The 20876-nt window shown below is 38.6% G+C and overlaps 1 pseudogene across 1 annotated transcript; it reads left to right on the plus strand.

Moving 5' to 3' along the window:
• Positions 1–5892: 5892 nt before the first annotated feature.
• LOC143593104 (heavy metal-associated isoprenylated plant protein 32-like) lies at positions 5893–14737 on the plus strand (annotated as a pseudogene). Its single transcript, XR_013146042.1, has 4 exons — positions 5893–5971; positions 6295–6358; positions 6554–6883; positions 13734–14737. The product of XR_013146042.1 is annotated as a heavy metal-associated isoprenylated plant protein 32-like (transcript).
• Positions 14738–20876: the final 6139 nt, after the last annotated feature.

The following is a 20876-nucleotide window of genomic DNA, read 5'->3' on the forward strand; positions in this document are numbered from 1 at the left end:
TATATTACATTTCTTTGTTCTATCATTGTTTTACAGTCTAGGTGATACAAACAAAACTAGTTCGTTAACTATGCATTCTTACTACTAACGCCTTTGCTTCTATTCACATAGCATCAACCACACACCTCAGGCAAGTAACAGATCACCAAATCATTCCAATTTAGGTATACCTGAAAAGCAGTTTAAAACGGGTCAACTACTAGAGTTGGTGAATTTCACGAGTTTCAAGAAAACAGTAATGAGTATTCACAAATCAACACTTGTAATCATGAAATAAGTATGTATGTATGTATGTAAATGATGTAATTATGCTAAGCTATAGTGAAGCCTTGATTGTATGTGCTGCGTGCATCCATTTCCCACGCTCAATCAACCACTGTGGCCCCATTCAGCCCACAACATGCCCCAGTAGCTATGTCTAACACTACATAGCCTGTTTGTATAGATATGGTCATGTGCAAACGGCGCTATGTGACACGACAACCAGGCCGATTCCGTTTGGGTTTGTCAAACCAATAGTACTATTCACAAGCCACAGGCTCGAAGTTAATCACTGTGATCGCGGGGACTTTCGTGTGTTAGCACTTAGATAATTCACATCAATACACGTTTCAGGTATGTATAATGAAATCAAACATGTTTTTCACCCAAAAAGTTCGTAAAACTGTTTAAAGAGTGGGGTCATGAAACTCACGGTTTAGTAGATAATCAGTACTGTGTCAGCTCGTGGTTTGTTCGGTCTGCTATCAGTAGTTCCTATAATCAATATTATAATAATATTAATATTTTAATATTATTATAATCTCAACACTAAACTGGGCTGTATAACTAATCTGGGTGTAGCTGGAACGCCCAGAAAGTGACAATAGGCTTAGGTTGTGATGTTGTTCAATGTCTAATACTTAAAACTGAACCTGGCTCAGATTCCCGTTTTCCCAGCTGGGCCAAGTTGTTCGTTTACACGTTTAGAAAACAGTTATGGGAAAATAAGCTTGGGTAAATGTATTGGTTAATAAAATGATTAAGTTATAAAGAAGGATCATATACTGTGGTCCCGGATTAGCCACGGCCCCGTTTCCGTTTATTCAGTTTGATTTAAGAAGAAACGCACACAATCCGCCCGGATTGTCCAGGTTTCTCATAGAAAAGTTCGTTTTCACTTAATTAGTCCAAAAAATATGATTTTTGATCACTCTTGGTGTCTTGATATTCCCGCAGGTTCGCTAGTCGCAAACTTGCCGGTTTTTATAAAAACTGAATTTGTTTAATATTCAAATTAGCATAATTAATTAACCGTTAATCATTAAGTTATGAAAGTTTAGCCACTTATCAATTAAAATATGTAGATTTTAATAAAAATATTTCTGGAATTTATTTACTGATTTATTAATTTATAAAAATTCATTTTATCAGCTATATTTCGCCTGAAAATCGTCCGTTTACCCCAAACAATTTCCAAAAATTCCACAAAAATTCCTGAATGCTCAAATCATGTCCCAAATCAACCTGTATCAATTCCAGAATGTAAAAAGCTCGTGCGATATTCTTTTCGGCCCAAATTCGGCTATAAAAATTCACACGAACGCAAATAAACAAAACACCTTTAAACTTCTCCAAATGATCCCAAAATTCATATGTGATCAAAATACATCAAATATGAGTTTCCAGAAAAATTTCATAATTTTTGAAGTATTTTAGCTATTTTTCCCAAATAAACGTCCCAATTTGGTAATAAATTCGCCAAATATTATCGGATGGTCGAAAAATTACCAAATTTAAACAGGGACTCATTGACATGGTCCCTGATGTCCCTGGAAAATTTCAAGTCCTAAAAATATGCACATCACAACCTTAACCTAAATAGCCCGTAAGCGAGTGTTTCGGCATTACCTTAGCGGGTTTGGCTCGTTTCCGACTTTTTAATCAAGTTTTCAGGTTCTTGTGCTTCTATGCAAGCTAGATACAAGTCCTATATCATAAACCAAGCAATTTTTCATCAACATAACAGCCCTTAACTTAGGGTTTCGGCTAGTGCACAAAAACGAACTTTTGAACCGTAAAAAAGCCGTTTCAACCCTTTCATCCGTGTTTATGGCCAAAAAAACTATCAAAACAGGTTCCTTACCATTTTTATGATCAAAACATGTTTATGGACCATTTTTGGGATTTTTACATGGTTAGGAATGATTTTTAGTAACCAAGACATGTTTTTATGGTATTAATCAAAGTTAAACAAGTACAAAAGCTACTTATTTAAGCTCTTTACCTTAGGGTTTGAAGGTTTTCTGGAAATTCAGCTTGTAGCTGCTTGGACCTCAACTTTTATAAACCAAAATGAATAAACAAGCTTCCAAAACAAGTTTTATAAAAAGAATGGGGGGTGGGGTGGGCTGTCCTATCGGGATTCCTTATGGCCCCCTTTGGGCTGTTTTGGCCCAATATTCTGATTTCTTAAGCCCAAATATGAAAAGCCCGGTCCAAATTTAGTTCGGGTTCGATTTTTGGCGCGAAAAACTTATCGGGTGCGTTAAACAGCGTGAAAACGAGTGTTTTTCGGCTAGTTTTGTGTAAAATTATAAAAACATACTATATGTTTGTAAAAATCAAAAATATTTTCACGGATCGCTTAAAACATTCAAGTAAGTGTTTGGTAAGTCTTTTTCGGCTTAACGGATGATACAATGCTTGGTTTGTAACTATCTTTTGCGTTTAAATCTATAGCGGGTAGTTAAACGAGCATGTTTTCGTTTAACTTGTTTGCTATCAAACTAAGACCATATTTCTAATATTTTAGCTTGTATAGATCGTATATCACTTATAGATGGCCCCCCGAGATATCTGGGTCATAACCCGACCCGTTCGGTTAATCGTTCGTTTGTTATGCAAAAGGCGTTTATTTGCTTAATCGGTAAATACGTACTAAGGTGTACCTTGTTTTTGGTCAAATGTCACAATAATGAATATTGGACAACTAATATATTTGGATATATCTTGCTCTTATGCATTATTTGTATTAACTATTGAACAATCATAAGTTTATCTTGCCCTATTTTGATAATTAATTTAGTCGGCCCAATTTTACTTATATGTTACTTCTCTATAATAAAGCTATAATGATTGGCGTAACTTATGAACCTTCTTGTGGCACAAGTACCATCTCACAAAATCTGTTACATGTATGCACCAGATTCTACAATCGGCATCCATTTATCAAATTTGTGTGTATTTTTTATTGATAAATGTTGGCACTCGATACCTATAAAGAGGCTAATTTGTACGCTTTCTATGCTATACCTTCATACTTTCATTACGTAACACACGTTAACATTCCACAAATTTTTAACCCTAAGAGATCTTCTGACATTGAAAAGCTTTAATGTTGATATCGTACATGCCTTTTTGATGACAAATAGATTGATAATTAAAGTGTTGACGATGAAAATTAGCGTTGATTATGAAAATTAAATGCCGATGACATCAATATATATCGTTTTGACGATTGACAGGATTTGTGGTTCACTATCCGAAGTAGGGTTTCATTTCTATATTGTACATACTGCTTTTAATTTAGTGTGCATTTATTTGATTATCTATTAGACAGAGTTATGTAATCTTTTTTTATTTTTATTTTCGTTGTGTGTAGAATTAGTATAGTCATGTGAAAGCCAAAGGCAAGCTTTTAATGTAGTTGTAGACTCAAAAGTTGTGTGACGGTAGGTTAAATTGTGTCCATATGTATAAGCATACATAAAACTTACTAATTTGAAACAACTTTTAGAATAGTTTTGTCTGATTAACCTTCGTCATAAATTAAAATCCAAATTTGCGAAGGAGTTACAATATACCCGTTCATTTCACGTTCAAAAACCAACTTTTATTTACAAGTAAATCTACAAAGTTTTATTAAAATATATAAACGCAAACAAACACAAGAATCCTATAAAATCATGATATTTAATACAGTCTACAGGAGACACATGCTTCGGGTTCCAATCCTGTACTTTCTATTTAATCAAATTCTAGAATGTACTTTAAAATTGAGAATACAACAATAATACTTCTAGGACCGTAAGTTACAAAAAATATATATCAAACAATTTTGTATTTTTTGTTAACAAAAACTTGATGTTCATTTTTTTTTCTTTCATTTTGTGATTAACAATACATCTTCAGGATTTAGGTTTAATGTTTTCTATTTTACTTTTAACATTGTAATAAATAGTTATACAACCATAATACTAATTATTTTATTGATAAACAAGTGAAAAGTTGATATACGATATAGTCACGTATAATATGCAAATAAATTTACGCGGTTTATAAAATATAATACACGATAAACTTTAAATTATCTTGTAACTGTAATATTACGGCAAAATTTGCGAAATATCACTTTCATAGATAGAGATTCCGTTTATGTCCACACAAATCAAGAGTTCCGTTGTCGCTGACGTTTTTTCTACTTGCTTGATGCGTTGGTTCTCCAATCAAGTAACGGCATGTGGCCCCAAACAAGTTGTCCCAGACGAGTTTGGTTAAACAAATAGGTCGTCCAAACTACTTTGTTAAAGACACCGGGTCGTTCGTTGAACAAATAGGTCGTCCATTGATTTATTAATAACACGTGATGCCTACTTACTAGTCTTACAAGCAGGTCGCCCCACCATATAAACACGTTACCAAAGACATGTTTAAAAGAAACATATCTGAAACTCTTGATTTGCGGAAAGATAAACATAATTTTTTCTACAAAAGAGAGATTTTAATAATTTTCCTATAATATCACCCTAACATAATCATCATAATTATAATTATTATAACACGCTATTCTCATGGCTTCTCCTAATTATGACAAGACAACTTAGGGGAAATAATCTGACACTTTAGTACATTCAAATCTGGTGAAGGATTACCATGTTTCACATATTTAGCAAAGTAAGATTAAATGCAACTCATTAAAAAGCAAAAAAGTATAATTTTATTTTATCATTCCGCCGCGAGTCTTTTAAATTGACTACAGGTTAAATTCACAACATCAGGATACACTTGTCTTTTACTCCGGAAAACTCTTAAGGCTAACGCCGCAACTGCATGGCTGTTCAAAAAACTCGAGGCTAAAAGTTCGGGCTCGTGGCTCGCTCGATAAAAGCTCAAATAAAACTAGCTATAAAAAGTTGATTTGAAATCCTAAGCTAATTTGGATCATTTTTGTAACCGAGCCAAAAATCGACCCAGGCTCGGCTCGAGTCATGGCTCAGCTCGTTGGCTCGATCTTAAGCTCGTTTAACTTCAAAATCGAGCTAGAGCCTAGCTAAGTTGCGTTGTTTAATTTCGAGCCCGAGCTCGAAACCACCCTAGCTCGACTCGTGAACAGCCTTACGCGCAAGGAACACTAGCCCGAAGACACTATAGTGCAGTGAGATAATAACGCTGAACTTGGTTCACATGAAACACCAAGTGTTTTCGACTTTTCGTCATCATTCCACCACCGACTCATTGACAGCAAAAAAAGTAAAATTTTAAAAAAATAAAAAAAAACCCAAGTCAAGCCATATCCTTAAGCCAGCTTCATAGACCCTATATATATATATATACACCCACTGTAAAGATAACCAAAATAAATAAACACCAAAAACAATTTCTGTGTATTCATCTTTATCCCCATAAACCAAAGTTTTTTAATAATAATACTAATAATAATAATGTCTACCCACCGCCTCAGTAACTTGTTATCAAAGTTGTGTTTTTTATGCTTTAAATCACACCCTTTTGCTTCTTGATTCCTAATTTCAATAACCCATTTTCAGTTTCTTGAATTTCACAGTAAATTCATGTTTCTTGTTCCTCCAGATCTGTGAAAGTAAAACCTCTGTTCTGGTGTTTATTTTGCTTATTCCTTTCTGGGTTTTGTTGGGTTTAGCTTCAAGATATGAGTAAAGAAGAGTTTGTCAAGATTCAGGTACTTAATTCAGTTAAATTGTTAAGTGGGTGTAAAAGGTGTAAAAATGTGTGCTTTGATCTGTACATTGCTGGCTTTAATGCTTTGCTTGTTGTGAAATTAAAGATCTTTAATTTTGTGTTTCTTGTTTCTTTCTCTCTCTCTCCAGTTAATTCACATGCAAAAAAAAAACTTGTTCTTGAATATTGAAGATGAATATTTGTATATTTGTGCATGCAGACATGGTGTTTGAAGGTGTGCATGCAGACATGGTGTTTGAAGGTGAAGATGATTCTGCAGAAAATTGTGATGGGTGTGCAGACAGTGTGCATACACTGTGATGGGTGTGCATGCAGACAGTGTGCATACACTGTGATGGGTGTAAGAGAAAAGTGAAGATGATTCTGCAGAAAATTGATGGTATTGTGTTTTTAATTTTTATAAAATTACCATAATTTTGTGATTTTTTTTTTGTGATTATGTTCGCCTTCAAACACCAGAAAATTGATGGTATTATGTTTTTAATTAATTTGTATAAATTTATCATAATTTTGTGAAATTTTTATTTATTTATTTATTTTTAACGGTCGGTTTAATTTGGAATGTGAAACGCAGGGGTGTACACTGTAAAGATAGATCCGGAACAAAGTAAGGTTACAGTGTCCGGAGTGGTAATTAAGAAGCTTGGGGAAAGCGGAAAACTCGCTACGGTTTTGGGGTCTTCGAAGCCGAATCCACAGATTATTAATGCTAATAATCAGTTTAAGCATATGCAGATTGATGGCGGTAAAGGCGGTGGCGGTGGAGGTGGGAATAATAATAAAAATCAGCCCCCAAAAGGGGGCGGAAATAATTATAATGGCAATGGTAATAGTAATAGTAATAATAAGCCGCAAGGCGGTGGGCTTACGCCGCAACAAAATGCAGCAATTGCAGCAAATGAAGGTGAAGAAACACTAAGTGACCCCGGCAGACTACGGATAATCTGGGGGTTAAATAGATATTTCCCACGAGGGTTAGGTCCGGCAAAGATGGTTATTCTTCTGATGACCTGCAAAACAGACACCGTGAGCTCGTCACTGAGAAGGGGGGTACCTCCTTGCGACCACCCTCCGGCGTGAGAATCAGACTAGATTGCTCTGAATATAAGTGTATATTAAGATAAATAGCTAGAGCAGATAAGATACAAGATAATGATACCGTTCCAAGGTGTTGGAGTATTTATAGCCGAATGTAGGTGTCCAAGAAGGTACAGCCAGCTGTATAATATTCATTTTCTACCAACTGTGGGCTACGCACGTGCCATGCTAGTGGTTGGTGGGTAGGCAGCGGCTGATAGTGACATGGCCGGCTGTGTACTATTCCTTTTCCACCAACTGCAGGCTATGTACGTGCCACGACAAGGGTTGGTGAGTAGGCAGCGGCTGATAGTGACATTAAGTACTAGAGCGTGCTGCTCGTCGTAATGTTGTCAGTGAGCTGTCGCTGCTTTGGTCAGATCTTTTGTCCATACCTTGGCAGGTATAGTACAAAAGATCCTCCAGGAGCGTACGGACTGGCTCATTTGGGCGGGAGTATTCCCGGCTTGCTCATTCCTTCTTCAGGTGACATTACTGAATTATTTAAGAGTTAGTGCCTTGTGCGTGTAGCCTTCCCTGGTGGCTAGTATCCGCAGCTGCGAGAACAGGCGGGGTACGTCACCATTGAGAGGCTTTTCCTGCGGGAACAGCTTGCGTACTGCGCATAAGGTCGTCATCTCTCTGAGCGTGGTGGGTCCTGCGGATCCAGTTGGTCTTTGCGCAGACGTCCCTCTTTAAGGTGAGTCTTGCGGGTCCAACTGCGCAGACGTCCCTCTTTGAGGTGAGTCTTGCGGGTCCAACTGGGCTCTGCTGGGACCTACCTCTTCAAGTCCCCCTAGTCCAATGTTCTTCTCATAAATTGTTAATAAATGAGGTGAACTTTTGGACTTAAACAAGGGGTTTTGAAAAGGGTTTAGTTTTAAGGTTCTCCGTGGGGATTCTTCCCGCGGGTTTCCTAATGTCACGTGCAGAAATTCCCGACTTTTCTGCTTGATCTTTGGGTATGATGCGGGTAGGTGTGTAACTTTCTCGCAAGTCAGGAGCGTTGAATTTCACTTGTGTAGATTCTCCACGGGTTTTGGTAGTTTTAGACATAGTGATCAATTATGTTAAATAACCAATTCCATCTTGGAGCTTCAAACAATCTAGTTCTCAACGTTCCCGCTCTGCGGGGATGTTATTTCCCTTTCCGCAAGCATGACCCAGAAGATCTTTCTTGGTTTCAATTCCCTGCGAGTGCTAAGTATGTGAAGGGTTTCGCCTTGACACTGTACCTGCACTCGTCTTATAGTTACTTTACTTCCAAGGTATTCTTGGCTTCAATTCCCTGCGGGTGCTAGGTATGTGAAGGGTTTTGCCTTGACACTGTACCCGCACTCGTCTTATAGTTACTTGGTTACCAAGGTATTCTTGGCTTCAATTCCCTGCGGGTGCTAGGTATGTGAAGGGTTTTGCCTTGACACTGTACCCGCACTCGTCTTATAGTTACTTGGTTACCAAGGTATTCTTGGCTTCAATTCCCTACGGGTGCTAGGTATGTGAAGGGTTTCGCCTTGACACTGTACCCGCACTCGTCTTAAAGTTACTTGGTTGCCAAGGTAAGGGGGTATATTCCCTCTTATTTTTGAATCTTTGAATCTTTTTGAAATTCGAAGAGTTGGTGAAAGGATAAGAACAGTCCAAACTGTTGAAGGGACGTTAGTGTCGTCTGACGGTTTCTTCTTACAGTTTCAGGACGTGCAGGAAGTTATGGCGACGTGACAGTATATGGTCATTACAGACGCTTTTTCAGGCGCGTGGGCGCGAGTTTTCGGGCGCGTGGGCGCGAAGTTTACGGCGCGCGTCCTGTCGACAGCTGTTGCCAGCTTGCTCTTTCCACGTGTCATAGTTTCATTGCACCTGCGCTTTTCCCTCTCTCCCGCATTAAATTCATCGCATTCATTGCGATGAGTATATAAAGGGAGGAGAGGATGCATCTCAACTCACAGTTTCACTTCCTTCTTCTTCAAAGCGATTTCCGGCGAATACTCTAACTTTTGTCGAGCATTCTCCTGAAATCGTTCTTCTTTCCATCCTCCAAAACATGTCTTCCATTCGTGAACCCGAGGCTACTGCCGAGGAGTCCGACGTATACCCTGAGAACCCGATGTCCGCGTCTGACAAGGACGATAAGAGTACTGCTGGCGAGTGTCAGTGTGCTTTTTCCATCGACCTTTATCAATACATCGTCAAGAAGTTCATGCTCGAGCCTTTCGAGCCTGAGTTTCCTTAGTCTCACCAAACGGTGTACGATGCCCCCAAGGGCAAGATAGGGGTGTATGCTGCATTCTTCATCTATGGGAATCTCAGGTTCCCATTGACGAAGTTTGTGTACCGTGTTCTGGAGAAACACGGTGTACATTTGGAGGTGCACCCAATGGCGATCGCAAAGGTTCGCCACTTTGAATGGGTGTGCCACATTCTGGGCGTTGAGCCCCGCGTCGACCACCTGATGACCTTCTACTCCCGGAGGTGCATCCAGGGCTGGTACACCTTGATCACTCGGATCAAGGGTTTGAAGATCTGTGCTACCGAGCGCAGTCTTCGGTCTTGGAAGCGGGAGTTCTTCTATATCTCTGCCCGTGTCGTCCCCATAGCGATGACATTCAAGAACGGGAGAGCACTCACGAACCTTCACGCCTCCAACTACCAGGAGGCGGAATGGTTTACCAAGATCTCCCGGATCCAGACTCCGGTTTACCTCTTTGCGGAGTCTGGGATGGTGATGCTTAGGATGAGCCGGGTATGGAAGAATGTTGGGGCAGAGGCGCCACAGATTCCCATCGTCCTCGAATACGGCTTGAACTCTATCCCTTACGGTATGCTTCATATCTTTTTGCTGATTTAGGGTTTTTCTTCTAACCGTTTCTGTTTATTGTCAGAGGGGAACAACTTGCAGTCGCTTCTGCAACCGCGTGAGAGCGGTGGTCCCGCTTGGCTGGGTACTCGTGCTCTCGACGAGAACGAGTTGCTCATCTTGGAGCAAACGGCGGATCGGTTTGTGGAGGTCTACCCGCCAGGCCACGAAATTCTGAGCGCCACGCGGCCAGGTAAGGGTTTCATTATCCCTCGCCCTCTTCATGCTCAAACCTCTGCTGGAGTTTCTCTAATTTTGTCATCTTCTGATGAGGAATCCGCATATGGTCCTTTATTCGTGAGGAAGAAGAAAGCTGCCGGCGTGAAGGGCAAGGCGAAGGTTGCCTCCACTGCCGATCAGGGGAACCGGTCTGACTCGGAGACCGAAAGTGAGGAGGCGGCGGGGAACCCTGGTGATGGTGGGACAACTGTCTCGGAGGTTGAGACAACTGCCACCTCCGCGCGACCAAGTTCTACGACGGTGACTGGCGTGAAGAGGCCAGTTCCATCGTGTTCGTCCCCGCCCGTCAGAACCTTCAAGATTATGAAAACTCATAAGTACTTTTTATTTATCTTACCCGCAATTCTTTTCGCCATTGTTTTTAATATCTTGTCTTCATGCAGGCGTGGATGTAACCGCATTCCAAAGTGATGCGGGAAGGAGCAGTTCTGGACCCACGACGGTAGGTTTGGTCAACCTACCCGAGGCGATGACCCAGGCAGCTGCGCCTGTTTGCAGCATTGGTTCAGTTGCTCATCCCGTTGAGGCAACTGTTCCAACTGTAACGTCATCTCCGCCGGCTGTCAGTGCCATATTCACTGCATCCTTCACTGAGCCGGCGGTGATTTTTTCTTCGGGCTCCTCCGCAGCGGCGGCCTCGGTTGTGAGTTCACCTCCAGTGAGTTCACTTCCGATAGTCTCTACCGCGGCGGCTTCAACCGTGCCTCCGGCACCGGCGACTACGTCGTCCCCGACCGGTCCATCAGGTATGTTCAGCGTTGGGGCTTCTAGCCAATCCCTGCCTCCTTCCCATCTGCCTGACCTCTTGGATGGATATCCCTTAGGTTCGGGTGATGGGTTTGGCGGCTACCGGCCTGTTGTCGACCCTACAGGTGCGTAGGGTTATTTTGGCCTTTTTTTTTATCATCTTTTCCTAACTGTTTTTTGTTTTTACAGTGTCGGATTCCGATGAGGTGTATGTTCCACGGTGGAACATCCGCCGGGGAACAACCCTTCGGACGGCTGTGGAATGCGTCGAGTGGGCGCGTCACGCAGCCCCAAGTGGTGCGTTGGGGGAAGCCATGTCTAGCTACCAGAAGGGTAGGCTGACGAACGAGCTTCGGATTCTCCTTGCCCGGATGCAGCCGCGCGTCGAGTTGCTTTGTCGTGAAAACGACAAGTTAAAGACGGCGCGTAGCCAGAAAGTGGCTCAGGCGCGGGCTATCCGGGAGGAGAATAGGAGACTTACCGCCATTACTGCGGAGAAGGAAAAGGCCTTCAAGGCCCTCGAGGTTGAAGTTCAGGCCCGGCTCGAGGCCCGTTCCAAGGCTACCCAAGCTGTTAACGAACAGCTTAGGTTGGTTAAGGAAACTGCGCGGAATGCGACCGAGAGGGCCACCAAAGCTGAAGCTGCTGCTGAGCCTCTGCGCGCCGAGAATGAGGATCTTAAAGCCAAACTAGAGAGGCTCCAGCAGGCTCATAATGCCTTGGCCATGGAAGACGCCAAGAAGCTCCAAGAGATCTTGGATCAGAGGGGTATGCTTGACCACACTGAGCGTAAGCTGAAGGGCGTTGAAGAGGCTGCTGCTAAGGAAGTGTTGCTTGCCAACCTTAACAAAAATGAAGCCGAACGCGCCCGTGACCAAGCTCAAGCTGCCCTCCAGGAGGCTCAGATTACCAAGGAATGGCTTCTACGAGAAGCGTTGTCGCAGGTATGCGTAGCTTCATAATGTCTTTACGCTTTTCTTTATACTTTAGAAAAGTTTTTGATACATATATATATTTTTTTTGTAGGTTATGCATCGGATCTTCACGAACACATCTTATGACGATGCCATGAGCGCAGCCCTCAACGCTTCCCATGAGGATGGGGAAAAGGCTGGTTTCTTGCTTGTTCTGGGGTTTGTTGAGAAGGGCATCCCGCCTTCCAACTTCTCTCTTTATGAAGTGGACACCGAAGCTGCCTATGACCAAGCAGTGAATCAGTATGCTGCCTTCCCGCATCCGGTGGTGGAGAAGGTGAACGAAATTGCTGCTGCTGATGATGGGCTAACCATTCTCAAGACTTTCCTTGAACCGCCATAGCCAACTGATGGTGCGGGTTCAAGTGGGTTTGGAGGGAGTGGTCCTGAAGTTTGAACCTTGAGATCCCTTCCCACCGTTAGGATAGATTTATATTTCTGTAGGCGGGTAGATACCTGGCCATTCTTGTAATGCTTGAATTTTTTATGAAATATAAATGTTTGTGCGGGTAGGACCGTCACTTTCACTGGATGACTTGCTTTATAAACGTTATATGACTTGCTCATGCATATTATAGTTTAATTTGGCACTTGTTTTGCCTCATAAACAATATATGATTCGCTCATGCATACTTTAGTTTAACTTAGCAATTTTCCAAGTGTTTTGGATAAGTTAACCTTTCGACGCGTGGTTGTCAGTAGGTTAGTATTCAGTTTCCTCTATTATGATTGTGCGGGTAGGACCGTCACTTTCATTTAGTGGGATGACCAAACTTCACCTATAACTGACCTGCGTGAAGGTTTTCCTCATCTTTTCCTTAGAAATTTCTGCCGTTTTTTGTGTTTATGCGGGTTTTGCCGCCGTCCACACGCAACGACTTCCCCACTTATTTTATGCGGTGAATACCGGCATATCAGTGTTTTGAATAAGTTAAACCTTTCGACGCGCGGTTGTCAATGGGTTAATGTTCAGTTTCCTCTATCATGATTGTGCGGGTAGGACCGTCACTTTCATTTAGTGGGATGACCAAACTTTACCTATAACTGACCTGCGTGAAGGTTGTCCTCATCTCTTAGAAATTTTTGCCGTTTTTTGTGTTTATGCGGGTTTTGCCGCCGTCCACACGCAAAGACTTCTTTTCACACTTATTTATGCGGTGAATACCGGCATATCAGTGTGGAAAGTTCATAAGTATAAATGTAAGACCATCAGCGTCAATGTGATAAGGAGAATCATTTCCATTAGAAGTGGCTCTGGGCCATTTCTTTACAAGTTTGGAATTGATCGACATGCAACCTGTGTAATTGAGCTCCCTTCCATGTTCTTGGGATGGGGGTGTCATTGAGCCTTCCGAGCCGATATGCACCTGGTTCGGAATCTCGTTGTTTACGCAGTAAGTACTAGAGCGTGCTGCTCGTCGTAATGTTGTCAGTGAGCTGTCGCTGCTTTGGTTAGATCTTTTGTCCATACCTTGGCAGGTATAGTACAAAAGATCCTCCAAGAGCGTACGGACTGGCTCATTTGGGCGGGAGTATTCCCGGCTTGCTCATTCCTTCTTCAGGTGACATTACTGAATTATTTAAGAGTTAGTGCCTTGTGCGTGTAGCCTTGTTATTAGTGCGGGTAGCCTTCCCTGATGGCTAGTATCCGCAGCTGCGGGAACAGGCGGGGTACGTCACCATTGGGAGGCTTTTCCTGCGGGAACAGCTTGCGTACTGCGCGTAAGGTCGTCATCTCTCTGTGCGTGGTGGGTCCTGCGGATCCAGTTGGTCTTTGCGCAGACGTCTCTCTTTAAGGTGAGTCTTGCGGGTCCAACTGCGCAGACGTCCCTCTTTGAGGTGAGTCTTGCGGGTAGCAGCAAATGAAGGGGTTTCAGGATTTGAAAAATCATCCGCAATTTAAGGATATGAAAATGCCGCCTTTTGGTGGTGGCGGTGGCGGCGGCGGTGGGAAAAATGTGAAGTTTGTGGATGATGGGAGTGATGATGAGTTTGATGATGAGGATGATGATGAGTTTGATGATATTGATGAGGCTCCGGTTAAGAAGCCGGTGATGATGGGTGGTGGCGGTGGCGGCGGCGGCGGTGGTGGTCAGATGGGGAGTATGATGATGCCGCAGATTATGAAAGGCGAGCAGATGCCGCCGCAGTTTATGAAAGGCGGGCAGATGCCGCCGCCGCAAATGAAAGGCGGGCAGATGCCTATGGGGGGAAAGATAGGCGGCGGTGGTAATATTCCTGTACAAATGAATGTTGGTGGTAAGAAAGGTGGTGGTGGTGGGAATCAAAATCAGGGTGGTGGTGGGAATCAAAATCAGAACGGTGGCGGCAGTGGCGTTCAGAATAAGAACGGTGGCGGCGGCGTTAAAGGTGGGATGAATGATGGGGTGCAAGGCACACCAAACATGAGGGCAATGAATGGTGGTGGGGGTAATGTGGGGCCCATGGGGAACATGCCTATGGGTGGTCAAATGGGTCCACCAAGGATGGGTCAAATGAATGGATCCATGGATCATATGGGGAACATGCAAGCTGTCCAAGGACTACCTACCGGGGCGGCAATGGGCGGCGGCGGTGGTGGCGGTGGGTATGGGGCGGAAGGGATGGCGGCAAACCCTTACCAACAACAACTAGCAATGATGAACCAACAACCAGTCGCGGTCGGTGGTGAAAGGTTTCACCCGATGATATACGCTAGGCCGCCACCGGCGGTCAACTATATGCAACCACCACCGTACCAACCTTACCCGTACCCATACCCGCCTCCGCCACAAGGTGAACCCATTGGACAATACTTTAATGATGATAACACCTCAAGTTGCAACATAATGTGAGAAAAGAAACCCGACTGAAAGCGGTTCGTTCTGTCATTCCCTTGGCGTTTCGCGGTGGTTAGTGGTGGTTGTCTGTAGCTTTAGTTGTTTCTGTTTTTTTTTTTAATTTTTGTTTCTTGATCCTAAAGTTGGATTAGTTTTTTTTTTTAATTAAATTATGATGATAGCAGAGTAATATATAAGATGATAGTATATTATCAAAAAGTTAGGGGAAGAATGTTTGTTGGTAGTGAGTGGGTGGTGTGATGATGGTTTATGATCTTGATGTTTATATATGTGTTCATATGTTGAAAGAAGAGAAGTAATAATATTTATAAACTCATGATGGCCATAGCCTATATGACTCAACTCATTTTATTTATTTACTTATTTATTTATTTTTTAAAACAAATTTCTTTTACAATGATTTTATTTTATTTAAAGACAAATTTTTTTTACAACCCATATTAGTTAAAATGCAACCAAAAGTATAATTTTTATGTAAAAAGTATTTATATAATTATATTGTGATGTGATAATAGGATTGATTGTGTTACCAATTTTGTGTGCAAATTTAATGGGGTTTGAAAGGTATGGTTGCAGCAAAACGACATCGTATCAGGTTGATTGTTTTGGATGAAAAGTTGCTAGGGAATTGGTAGTCTGCTTCTACATGTTTTCAGTTAACTGTAATTTTTTTAATAAAAGATATTTAAAAAAAAGGAAAAACCCTTTTATGACAAAAATAATCATTTTAAAATGATGTTACAGTTGGCTAGGTACAAATAACGAAGGTTAGTAGGGGTGTGCATTTCGTTAAACCACCGACCTGGACCGGAAACCCGAAAAAGTTAAAATCAAGAACCGAAGACCGGACCTGTAGGAAGCAATCGGTCTCGGTTTTCTGTCGGTTATTAGAACTCGGGTAAGATGTGAGGACCGAAGACCGATCTTGTTTGCCAAAATCTCAATTGCATACTCAATTTGGGTAATAATCGGATCAAGTTCATGTTGTGTGTCATTAAATTGAAAGTGTTAATTGTTACGACGAGATGAAAAGAAGAAACCGATGGCCGGTGACCAAAGTGGGCCGTTTCAGTGGAGGTTTCGTGGAGGCGGCGTGGTTGTAGCATAATGAGATGGATGATAGCGTTTGCTTTGGAAAAAGGAAAATTTAAAATAAAATGAAGTTTGCAAATGGCAACGACATGTGTAATAATCGGATCAAGTTCATGTTGCTAATACTGATACCTGACCCGAAACCGAAATTGGAAAAATATACTACCGATGAAGAACCGAACGTAATATTTCGGGTCCGGGTTTCGGTCTGTTTCTGTCCGGCCCTAATTATGCACATCCCTAAAGGTTAGACCAACTGCGTTGTTTTATAAATATCTAAAATTTAACATTTAAGTCAATTGATTTTATACACTTTTTATAGACTGTTTTCTTATATAAACACATTTCACATTAATTACTTTTTTTTTTCAAAATTTTTTAGTAAAGTCGTTTAATGTGTTTTTCTTTTCTTTTTTTTTTTAATAAAGTCACTTAACTTTTTTTCTAGGTATTCCAATTTCATGAAAATTTATTTTTTTCTAAATTTGTGAATATTTTAAAACTAAGCGACCTAAACGAAACATATATGAATCATAGTTATCTCTGACTAAATCCCACATTTTTCAAACCCTACTAATAGCTTTGCTATTTGTGAGATTATTACTATGTATGATTGTTTGCTTAGTTATCTTTTCGTGATTATTTTTCAAAATAACTTGAATTGGAGGTAAGGGTGAACAAATGCAATAGACAATGAATTAATAAGTTTCATAATTATTCAATTTAAATCAGATTGTAAAAAAAGAAATTATTAATAAATAATAACCAAGTTTCATATAAATTTCACTTGACTCGTTTAATTTTAAGAAAAATTAAAACTTTATAATTTTTTTTTCTTTTTTTGCAAGATTAGAATAACTAATCAAAGTTGACATTTTTTTTTGAGTATTCATAATTTAGGTTGTGTGAAAGTAAATTTTTCTAAGACAAATACATAAATATAAAAGATCCATTAGAAAATATCACAAATAGAACATGTTTTTGTTTAACTGAAAAAAGAACCCCATTTAAAGATGATCATAGTCTTCTAGAATCTTTAGAGATGAAAAAGTAAATAAAATTGACACCAAATATATATTATCAAAGTATCAAACTAACCAATCATAGACCTAACATTATTGTCGTTTGGATTATGTAAATTAGGTTCCATCAAAGAAATATAAGATTCAAAAGTATCATTAGTCAAGAAAAGAAGACGAATTTTAACAAACTTTTATGTAACATGGAGCAGTTTTTCCTTTTGATGCTTTCATTTCTTATCTTACGATAATCTAAATTGACAGTGGTTTTATGACTCAAAACATATAGTTTAAATTTACAAATATGTTACACAAAAAAATGTTACTAGCATGTAGAATCTTATATGTTTTCAATCTATACTATATAATAAATAAAGGTTCTTAATGCCACATGGCATTACATAAGATAGCTTCTTACAAAATTTTCCCACCTCTCTCTCTTATTAAATGCATTTCCCTTTTTATTAATAGTTTTCTCTTTCTAACAATTATTTTTTAATTTAAAATTTTAATACAAACATAAATATATTATTTAGTTTTATATAAATATGGTGTATTAGTTATTAATATTAAGCCTTTATAAGTAACAGATTTTCACGTTAATTTAGATAAAATAATTAATTTCAAATAAAGAAATTTTAACTTTATTTTTGTTTTGCAATGAAGATTAATAAAAGCTACAGTTAATCACTGTAGTTGGTTTGATTTGTTTTTGAGACAACCTGTTTTAACGCATGGTAAGTGATGTGTTTCATTATCTAAAGTTGAAATAAAAACAAAACGAAACTACTAATTTTGATATGTAGGTTAAAATTACAAATATTGTATACAAAAAAATATTTAGAAATTTATTAATTTTCAACAACTTTCTATTTCCGTATTGTGTAATATGTAATTTATTCTACCATATATTATATCTTTATATCATTGGACATATTACATTGTGTTATTATATAAACAAATTTATTTATTCTAACTCGTATTCTACACGGGTCTTAATGCCATATGCCGTTACACATGAGTGATCCTTATAAAAATTTTCCATTTCTCTCATATTAAATATACATTTCTTTTTTCTTATTAATAGTTTTATATTTTATCTTTTTTTCTTTTCAATCTATTATTATTGAGTGAGTTACGGTTTTTGTCCCTATGGTACTTTATCGAAATATGCGGTTTTAATCCAATAGTTTCCCTCATCTCTCTCACATTAACTACATTTCTCTTTTTAATATTTCATTTTCAATTTTTAGTAATTCCATCATAATTTAAAAGAATCAATACCATCATAAATATGTTAATTTGTTTGATATAAAATGTATTGCATTAGTTATTAATATTAGATTTTTATAATTAACCAATACGAAACGGGTGAGTTTCTTTAACCGATTAAAGTATCAAACATTGTTCATGTCAAAACATTTTAAGATTAGAATGAGTTTTGGTCCACGAGCTGGTTTAAAAAAGTTGTCATTTACAACTAAGTTTTAATATAGAAAATAACAAAGAAATAATTTATGATTTATGAATTTTCTAGCAACTTTTTATTTTCAAATTGCGTAATGTGTAACTTTTTTACTGTATAATATATCTTTATATATGTGATACATTTTTTTTGTATTTCACATTATGTTGTTATTTAAAACAATTACTTATTCTATCCCGTGTGCTACACTGGTAACTAAACTAGTTTATTATATAAAATGCTTTATAAATAACACTTGATAAAGGGCCATTATTCTAAGTTTTGTTAACTGTATAAAATCTTTTTAAATATGTTAAAAAAGATTTTTTGTAAAGGAAGATAAAGATGGTTAGGGCTACTATAATTTTTTATGTAAGGTGAATCTCAGTGGTTGAAATGATGGAGGCCAGTGTGTGGGGTCTAACAAAATTGGGATGAGAATAAATAGAGCCAATAGAGTGGTGAGATGGGACCACGATATTTAATATTGTATTAATGTATACCTACATGTATGTATATGACTATATCTATACGTGTACTTATGTGAGTTTTAGGAGTTTGCAAGAGGGTGTGATTATTGGTTTTGGTGCACTTGCCAAATTTAATAGGGTGTGGTACTATTTTGAGGTAGCTCACAAATGTTTTTGGTGAAAATATGATGGTTGTGTTAAGAGGTCAGAGGGTGCGATTTTTGTTCTTTAAAGATGTTCATTGTAGGCTTTAAAGCCCCTCTATGTCGTAACAAATGGTGTTTCGAAGTCTTTTTTTCATAACCTCGCTGTAGTTTAAAGCCCATTTACCATTCATACATATATATATATATATATGTAGGGTAAGGTTAAAATAAAAACTCATTTGAGTTGTGAAAACTTAGAAATCTATTCTCAACCACATGTTTTTAATTAAAGTTTAAATTCTGTGGTTCATAATTAAAATGAATAAAAAATATAAATATAAATATAACTTTTTCTCTCTCCTGAAAACATATATAAAAATTAGTAAAAAACGTTAAAAAATAGCAAAACAACTTTTTTTTTAGTTTTCGATATTTTGTATTTAGTGTTACAATATATATTACATGTGAAAAATACAAAAATAAAAAAAAAACGATGTTACATAAGGTTTTCACGGGTTTTCATAATTCAAGTGGGTTTTCATTCTATACTTCTCCTATATATATTCACACATACATATTTATGTATGAGAGAGAGAGAGAGAGAGAGAGAGAGAGTGAAAAGCATAAGGGCCCACCAAAACAAAATCTAGAGCGCCGGTCTTCATGCCCCCCCCCCCCCCCCCCCCCTCTTAGCGCCTCTTTTGCGCCACTCCTCTATGGTGTTCACCCCCCCCCTCCCCGGGAGCACCCACAGCGAAGGGTCTAATGAACTTATTATTAGGCTATTCATTGTGATATGGCAAAGCAAGCGTCATCTCATTAGTTAAGAGGGTACTATACCACAACACCACAAATTTTTATTCCGCCGTCAAACTAGTTTTCTTCCTCCGGCGTTGTCATGATAACGACACTATCATAATAGGTTCCACACTCACCAACAACCAATCCTTTTTTTTCTTGTTTTAAAATATATTTAAACCTAGTCAACCCATATTACTTAAATTAACTGCCTACGTGATGTGATAACTAGCTCTTCTAGTTATCACAACTCACAACCTTATTATATATTTTAATAATTATTTGCTTATGTTACTTGTACAATTTTTATTTAGAATACAATTAAATTGAGGTATGTAAGAATTGAAATTCAAAATAATAATAATAATAATTAAGCCTTTTTCAAGCAAAATTTGCATAGATAGAATAGTAAACAATACTGCCACAGTACCGGAAAAAGAATCGATTCGATTTTCATTGTGATCGTGTCGTCCAACGATTTATGAAACTCAAAATATTGAAACAAATATACGACTCTTATTTGAAGGCTTCTTTTTCATGCGTAAAGACTTCAAATATCAATTAGGAGAGTCTTTACATGTTAAAACTTTAAACATACCAAGGAGTTTTTAGGGTCATGTAAGCTCATTTATATAGAGCTTTTTTACATAAAATAACGTATTTTTCTTTTTCAAAATAGAACGGTTTTACTCACGTGTCATTTGAAAACTAGACAAGCATGTTTAAATACAGAATTAAACTACGTGTCATTTTCTATTATTTAAATCCGAATGTGATATTTTTAAATAACAAAAATAACCACATTAATACTTTTACATAATGAAAATTAAATAGCTAAGAAAATAAGACATAATGTCCGCTTGATATTTTGACAAACTTGCATGGTTCCAAATATCTTATTTGATATATTATAAATTTGTAAAAGAATTCCATTTAAACGTAATAAACCGCTATTCTCACTAGTTTAATCTTTGAACTAAAAGAGTTTTATATTTTAGTTCACTAGGTGACGTTCACTAGTTAGATTTCTACCCCCGCACGTTTGTGTCTTCAAGAGAGTGTTCACCAGTGTTGGCCTTATGAGAGGGTTTTCCCTGGATTGAAATGCAAGTGTATTCCGATGTAGTAAATTTAGTCAGTAGTCAATATAGAGGATTTGTTAGTCGTTCAGC

Source organism: Bidens hawaiensis, unplaced genomic scaffold, assembly GCF_021521415.1.
Source record: "Bidens hawaiensis isolate Kalapana, Puna unplaced genomic scaffold, B.hawaiensis_p1.1 tig00041678_1, whole genome shotgun sequence".
Taxonomy (NCBI): domain Eukaryota; kingdom Viridiplantae; phylum Streptophyta; class Magnoliopsida; order Asterales; family Asteraceae; genus Bidens; species Bidens hawaiensis.